We start from the raw sequence: 7797 nt of genomic DNA, 5'->3' as shown, positions 1-7797 counted from the left end.
CTTCAAGAGATGGGAATACCAGTCCACCTTATCTGCCTTCTGAGAAATCTGTATGCAGGTCAAGGAGAAACAGTTAGAACTGGACATGGAACAACAGACTGGTTCTAAATCGGGAAAGGAGTACATCAAGGCTATATATTGTCACCCTGTTTATTTAACTTCTATGCAGAGTACATCATGCGAAATGCTGGGCTGGATGAAGCACAAGCTGGAATCAAGATTGCCAGAATATCAATAATCTCATATATGCAAATGACACCACCCTTATGGCAGAAAGCAAAGAAGAACTAAAGAGCCTCTTGATGAAAGTAAAATAGGAGAGAGAAAAAGTTGGCTTAAAACTCAACATTCAGAAAACTAAGATCATGGCATCAGGTCCCATCACTTCATGGCAAATAGATGGAGAAACAATGGAAACGGTGGGAGACTTTATTTTGGGGGGCTCCAGCAGATGGTGACTATAGCCATGAAATTAAAAGACGCTTGCTCCTTGGAAGAAAAGCTATGACCAACCTAGACAGCATATTAAAACACAGAGACATTACTTTGCTGACAAAGGTCCATCTAGTCAAAGCTTTGGTTTTTCCAGTAGTCATGCATGAATGTAAGAGTTGGACCATGAAGAAACCTGAGCCCCAAAGAATTGATGCTTTTGAACTGTGGTTTTAGAGAAGACTCTTGAGAGTCCATTGGACTGCAAGGAGATCAAACCAGTCAATCCTAAAGGAAATCAACCCTGAATACTCATTGGAAGGACTGATGCTGAAGCTGAAACTGCAATACTTTGGCCACCTGATGTGAAGAGCTGACTCACTGGAAAAGACCCTGATGCTGGGCAAGATTGAAGACAGGAAGAGAAGGGGATGACAGAGGATGAGATGGTTGGATGGCATCACTGACTCGATGGACATGAGTTTGAGTAAGCTCTGAGAATTGGTGATGGACAAGGAAGCCTGGCATGCTGCAGTCCATGGGGTCGCAAAGTGTCGGACATGACTTAGCAACTCAACTGAACTGATCCTTCCACTCATTTGCTGAAGGAATGAAAATTCACATGTTCAGCACTGAAAGTACCATGTGGTTTCCAAAAGTGCCCATTAATTTAGCAGGAATCCAGTCTGAAATATTAGAAACTGTTTGGTTATTTTTGTTTAAAGTTGTTTAGGAAATGTGATTCTATGAAATGTCTAAGCCATGGTATAAGATGTAATTTTAAATTTGCTGAAGAACCAGATTTTTTTTTCCAATTCAATGAGCTTGGGGAAGAGTATGGGTGATGGTGTTGAGCCTTTAAATTCTACATACAAGTAGTATCAAGTAGCATATGTCCTTCTGTGGCTAGCTTATTTCACTTAGCATAATGCTCTCAAGATTTATTCCATGTTGTTCCATATGCCAGAGTTACTTCTTTACTAAGGCTGAGTAACTTTCCATGTTTATACATACTCCATCTTCTCTACCTATTTGTCCACTGATGGACCCAAGTTGTTTCTGTATCTTGGCTATTGTAATACTGCTGCAGTGAACATGGGGGTGTAGGTATTGCTTCAAGATCCTGGATTTCAAGTCATTTAGATAAATACCTAGAACTGGGATTGCTGAATCATATGGTAGTTCTATTTTAATTTTTTGAGGTACCATTATATAGTGGTTACCATAGTGGCTGTAAGAACTAGAAATTCTTCCCGTAAGATCTCTTTCCCATCCCATAGCTACATATAGCTGACTTACCATTTCACTGGGGTTTTTTCCTCTCAGTTTTTGTTTCTTTATCTTAAAGAGTTACTATCAGAATGTCTCACATCGTAAACCTGTTTTCAGTTTTGAATGATGCCTTTATGTAATGTGGTGAAACTGCCATAGTCAAGGAGAGAAGCAGGACTCAGTTACTAGCTGCTGCCTGTTTTCTCAGAGGCAGAAAGAAGAAAGGGCTGCCCTTGGGCTTCCACCTGTGTTCTTTATTCTTTTCCCATGATTCCTCCCTACCAAGACTCCTAGATTCCTTTACTTACCAGAAGGACCATGGGCCTATCCTTATCAGCTCTTAATCTGAGTCCCCTCAAACTTCTCATCACACAGCTGGAGCCTGATCCTGTATTTGTCAACTGGATCATCAAGTGTTTTCAAGAGGTGCACTTACGTTTATCATAGTTTGAAATGAAGTGTCTGGCTTTTGATAGGTACCGAAGAGAATCTGCATCTCTGACACTTTCTGAGAAAAAGCCCTGCTGGATTGTGCGTGGGTGCTCAGTTGCTCAGTTGCATCCGACTCTTTGAGACCCCATGGACTGTAGCCCGTCAGGTTCCTCTGTCCATGGGGACATTCTCCAGGCAGGAATGCTGGAGTGCGTTGCTATGCCCGCCTCCAGGGGCTCTTCCCTGAGGCAATGGGAATGGTCAAATGGGTGTCTCATACTTCCCTCGCCTGGTGAAATGTGGGGACTGCGGGCAGGAGGGAGAAATAAATAGGTCAATTCTGTTTGTATCTACTCAACATTTTTCATTTTTTGGTTTTTTATTGAAGTATAGTTGTATTGTGTTAGTTTCAGGTGTACAGCAAAGTGAATCAATTATACATGAACATTTATGTGTATATAGTCTTTTTAAGATTCTTTTCCTTATAGGTAATTACAAGATACTGAGTATTTCAATAATTCTCTGTGCTATACAATACTTGTTTCTGCCTATTTTATATATAGTGTGTATCTGTTAATCCCATACTCCTAATTTATCCTCCTTCCCCCTTTAGTAACCATAAGTTTGTTTTCTGTATCAAGTCCTTCTGTTTTGAAGTTCACTTGTATCATCTTTTAGATTCCATATGTAAGTGATATCATACATTTGTCTTTGTCTGACTTGTGAAAACCAAGTGGATTTCTCTAGAACCATCCATGTTGCTGCAAATGGAAATATTTCCTTCTTTCTTGTGGCTAAGTAGCAGTCCCTTGAATATATATAAGCTTATCCCCATGAACAGAGGAGCATGGTGGGCTACAGTCCATTGAGTCGCAAAGAGTCAGACACGACTGAGCAACTAAGCACACACAGACATTCTGGCAGGGCTTTTTCTCAGAACGTTTCAGAGAGATGCAGATTCCCTTTTCTGTACCTATCAAGTGTAGTGTCTACCAATGGATGAATGGGTAGAGAAGATGGAGTATGTATATACAATGGAAAGTTATTCAGGCTTAATAAAGAAGAAAACCCAGCCATAGGGGACAACATGGAATAAATTTGGAGAGTATTATGCTAAGTGAAATAAGCTAGTCACAGAAGGATATATGCTACTTGATACTACTCGTATGTAGAATTTAAAGGGTCAACACCATCACCTATGTTCTTTCCCAAACTCACTGAATTGAAAAAAAAGAATCTAGTTCTTCAGCAAATTTAAAATTATACCTACACTGTGGCTTAGACATTTCTTAGAATCATTTAAACTCTAGTTCCCCCAGTAATCTCCTCGAGCATCATGACATTAAGTTCCCTCTGTAAACTGGTGATCCCCACACGTCCATCTCTGGCCTAGGCTCTCCAATAAATTCCAGACCCTATGTATCCTACTTCACATCATTGCTAGGATTTCTAACAGACGCCTCAGGACAGAATTTCTGATCTTCCCTCACAAAAGCCGCCCCTCCAAAAGATATGTCCATGTCCTAACACCTGAAAGGATAAATGTGACCTCATTTGGAAGAAGGGCCTTTGCAGTTGTCGATTGAAAAAAAAAAAAGCACAACCTTAAAGTGGAGAATTCAGTTTTATTCGGCGAAGTTGTTGAGGACTTGAGCCTGGGAAGGCAGCTCTAAGATAGCTCTGAGAAACTGTTCTGAAGCGGTAGAGGAGAAGCTGGGATATATAGTTTTGGGGACAACAGACAAAACAAAACCCCCAGGTAGTGGCATATCAAAAAGATTACCATTTATTAAGGAAAAATGAGACATCTCTAGTTACTGAATTTAGCCCTTTTGTTTAGGAAGACGCAAGAGTCTGGGCCCATTGAAATCACTCCCTTGATATGCACCTTAACTATCTAGGGCCAGCATCCTGTTTTCTCCTAAACCCTGAATCCCTTCAGCCTGCACGGTCAGGGGCGGCTACTGGCTAGGTGGCCACAACACCCTTTGGTTACTGCTATGGCAGGTGACATTCTTTGTCCACACAGATGTGATCATGTTAAGGACCTAGAGATGAGCTCATCCTGGATGAGCCATAAACCCAAGGAAAACCCTCTCCAGGTAACTTTGACATATCATCACCCCCACTCTCAGCCTGATGAGAACCACTGATCTTTGGCATTTTGTGGTGAAGGTAGTAGGGTAGGGAGGAAGGAAACAAGAAAAAAATAATCACATACTACTTATTCACATTCCTTTAGCTCTGGATTACATTTTCTGCCTCTATCCCATGAAGAGCATGGTCTTCTCTTATGGAAATAATTTAAGGAAAACAGGATAAAGATATTTCTAAGGACACAACTATGCCCTTCATGAACAGTGAAGTGAAGTGAAATGAAGTCACTCAGTCGTGTCCGACTCTTTGCGACTCCATGGACTGTAGCCTACCACGCTCCTCCATCCATGGGATTTTCCAGGCAAGAGTACTGGAGTGGATTGCCATTTCCTTCTCCAGAGGACCTTCCCGACCCAGGGATTGAACCTGGGTCTCCTGCATTGTAGGCAGACGCTTTACCGTCTGAGCTTAGTCTAATAGTATTCATGAACAGTATGAAAAGGCAAAAAGATAGGACCCTGAAAGATGAACTCCCCGGGTTGGTAGGTGCCCAATATGCTACCAGAGATCAGTGGAGAAATAACTTGAGAAAGAATGAAGGGATGGAGCCAAAGCAAAAACAACACCCAGTTGTGGATGTGACTGGTGATAGAAGCAAGGTCCGATGCCGTAAAGAGCACAGGAACCTAGAATGTTAGGTCCATGAATCAAGGCAAACTAGAAGTGGTCAAACAGGAGATGGCAAGAGTGAACGTCGATATTCTAGGAATCAGCGAACTAAAATGGACTGGAACGGGTGAATTTAACTCAGATGACCATTATATCTACCACTGTGGGCAAGAATCCATTAGAAGAAATGGAGTAGCCATCATAGTCTACAAGAGTCTGAAATACAGTACTTGGATGCAATCTCAAAAACGACGGAATTGTCTCTGTTTGTTTCCAAGGCAAACCATTCAATATCGTGATAATCCAAGTCTATGCCCCGACTAGTAATGCTGAAGAAGCTGAACTGTTCTATAAAGACCTACAAGACCTTCTAGAATTAACATCCAAAAAAGATGTCCTTTTCATTATAGGAGACTGGAATGCAAAAGTAGGAAGTCAAGAAATACCTGGAGTAACAGGCAAATTTGGCCTTGGAGTACAGAATGAAGCAGGGCAAAGGCTAATAGAGTTTTGCCAAGAGAATGCACTGGTCATAGCAAACACCCTCTTCCCACAATACAAGAGAAGACTCTACACGTGGACATCACCAGATGGCTAACACTGAAATCAGGTTGATTATATTCTTTGCAGCCAAAGATGGAGAAGCTCTATACAGTCAGCAAAAACAAGACCAGGAGTGAACTGTGGCTCAGATCATGAATACCTTATTGCCAAATTCAGACTTAAATTGAAGAAAGTGGAGAAAACCACTAGACCATTCAGGTATGACCTAAATCAAATCCCTTATGATTATACAGTGGAAGTGAGAAATAGATTTAAGGGACTAGATCTGACAGACAGAGAGCCTGACGAACTATGGACAGAGGTTCGTGACATTGTATAGGAGACAGGGATCAAGACCATCGCCAAGAAAAAGAAATGCAAAAAAGCAAAATGGCTGTCTGGGGAGGCCTTACAAATAGCTGTGAAAAGAGAAGCGAAAAGCAAAGGAGAAAAGGAAAGATATACCCATTTGAATGCAGAGTTCCAAAGAATAGCAAGGAGAGAAAAGAAAGCCTTCCTCAGCGATCAACTCAAAGAAATAGAGAGAAACAATAGAATGGGAAAGACTAGAGATCTCTTCAAGAAAATTAGAGATACCAAGGGAACATTTCATGCAAAGATGGGCTCGATAAAGGACAGAAATGGTATGGACCTAACAGAAGCAGAAGATATTAAGAGGTGGCAAGAATACACAGAACTGTACAAAAAAGATCTTCACGACCCAGATAATCACGATGGCGTGATCACTGACCTAGAGCCAGACATCCTGGAATGTGAAGTCAAGTGGGTCTTAGGAAGCATCACTAGGAATAAAGCTAGTGAAGGTGATGGAATCCCAGTTGAGCTATTCCAAATCCTGAAAGATGATGCTGTGAAAGTGCTGCACTCAATATGTCAGCAAATTTGGAAAACTCAGCAGTGGCCACAGGACTGGGAAAGGTCAATTTTCATTCCAATCCCAAAGAAAGGCAATGCCAAAGAATGCTCAAACTACCGCACAATTGCACTCATCTCACATGCTAGTAAAGTAATGCTCAAAATTCTCCAAGCCAGGCTTCAGCAATACACAAACCGTGAACTTCCAAATGCTCAAGCTGGTTTTAGAAAAGGCAGAGGAAACAGAGGTCAAATTGCCAACATTTGCTGGATCACTGAAAAAGCAAGAGAGTTCCAGAAAAACATCTATTTCTGCTTTATCGACTATGCCAAAGCCTTTGACTGTGTGGATCACACTAAACTGTGGAAAATTCTGAAAGAGATGGGAATACCAGACCACCTGACCTGCCTCTTGAGAAACCTGTATGCAGGTTAGGAAGCAACAGTTAGAACTGGACATGGAACAACAGACTGGTTCCAAATAGGAAAAGGAGTATACGTCAAGGCTGTATATTGTCACCCTGCTTATTTAACTTACATGCAGAGTATATCATGAGAAACGCTGGGCTGGATGAAGCACAAGCTGGAATCAAGATTGCTGGGAGAAATACCAGTAACCTCAGATAAGCAGATGACACCACCATTATGGCAGAAAGTGAATAACTAAAGAGCCTCTTGATCAAAGTGAAAGAGGAGAGTGAAAAAGTTGGCTTAAAGTTCAACATTCAGAAAACTAAGATCATAGCATCCAGTCCCATCACTTCCTGGCAAATAGATGGGGAAACAGTGGAAACAGTGGCTGACTTTATTTTTGGGGGCTCCAAAATCACTGCAGATGTGATTGCATCCATGAAATTAAAAGACGCTTACTCCTCGGAAGGAAAGTTATGACCAATGTAGACAGCATATTAAAAAGCAGAGACATTATTTTGCCAACAAAGGTCCGTCTAGTCAAGGCTATGGTTTTTTCCAGTAGTCATGTATGGATATGAGAGTTGGACTATAAAAGCTGAGCGCCAAAGGATTGATGCTTTTCAACTGTGGTGTTGGAGAAGACTCTTGAGAGTCCCTTGGACTACAAGATCCAACCAGTCCATCCTAAAGATCAGTCCTGGGTATTCATTGGAAGGACTGATGTTGAAGCTGAAACTCCAATACTTTGGCCACCTGATATGAAGAGCTGACTCATTGGAGTAAGACCCTGATGCTGGGAAAGATTGAGGGCAGGAGGAAAAGGGGACGACAGAGGATGAGATGGTTGGATGGCACCACAGACTCAATGGACATGAATTCGGGTAGGCTCCAGGAATTGGTGATGGACAGGGAGGCCTGGCGTGCTGCAGTTCATGGGGTCAGAGTCTGACACGACTGAGCAACTGACTGAAACTGAAAGGGCACAAGTGTAATTAAGTTGTGCGTTGTCATTAGAAGACAAACTTCCTATAAATCCATTCCAGACAAAGAGATTTGGGCTTT

The sequence above is a fragment of the Bos grunniens genome, chromosome 13 (genome assembly GCF_055505025.1).
Source record: "Bos grunniens cultivar Pamir isolate PY7600 chromosome 13, Bosgru_T2T1.0, whole genome shotgun sequence".
NCBI classification, from domain to species: Eukaryota; Metazoa; Chordata; class Mammalia; order Artiodactyla; family Bovidae; genus Bos; species Bos grunniens.
Note: the sequence above shows the minus strand (reverse complement) of the source record.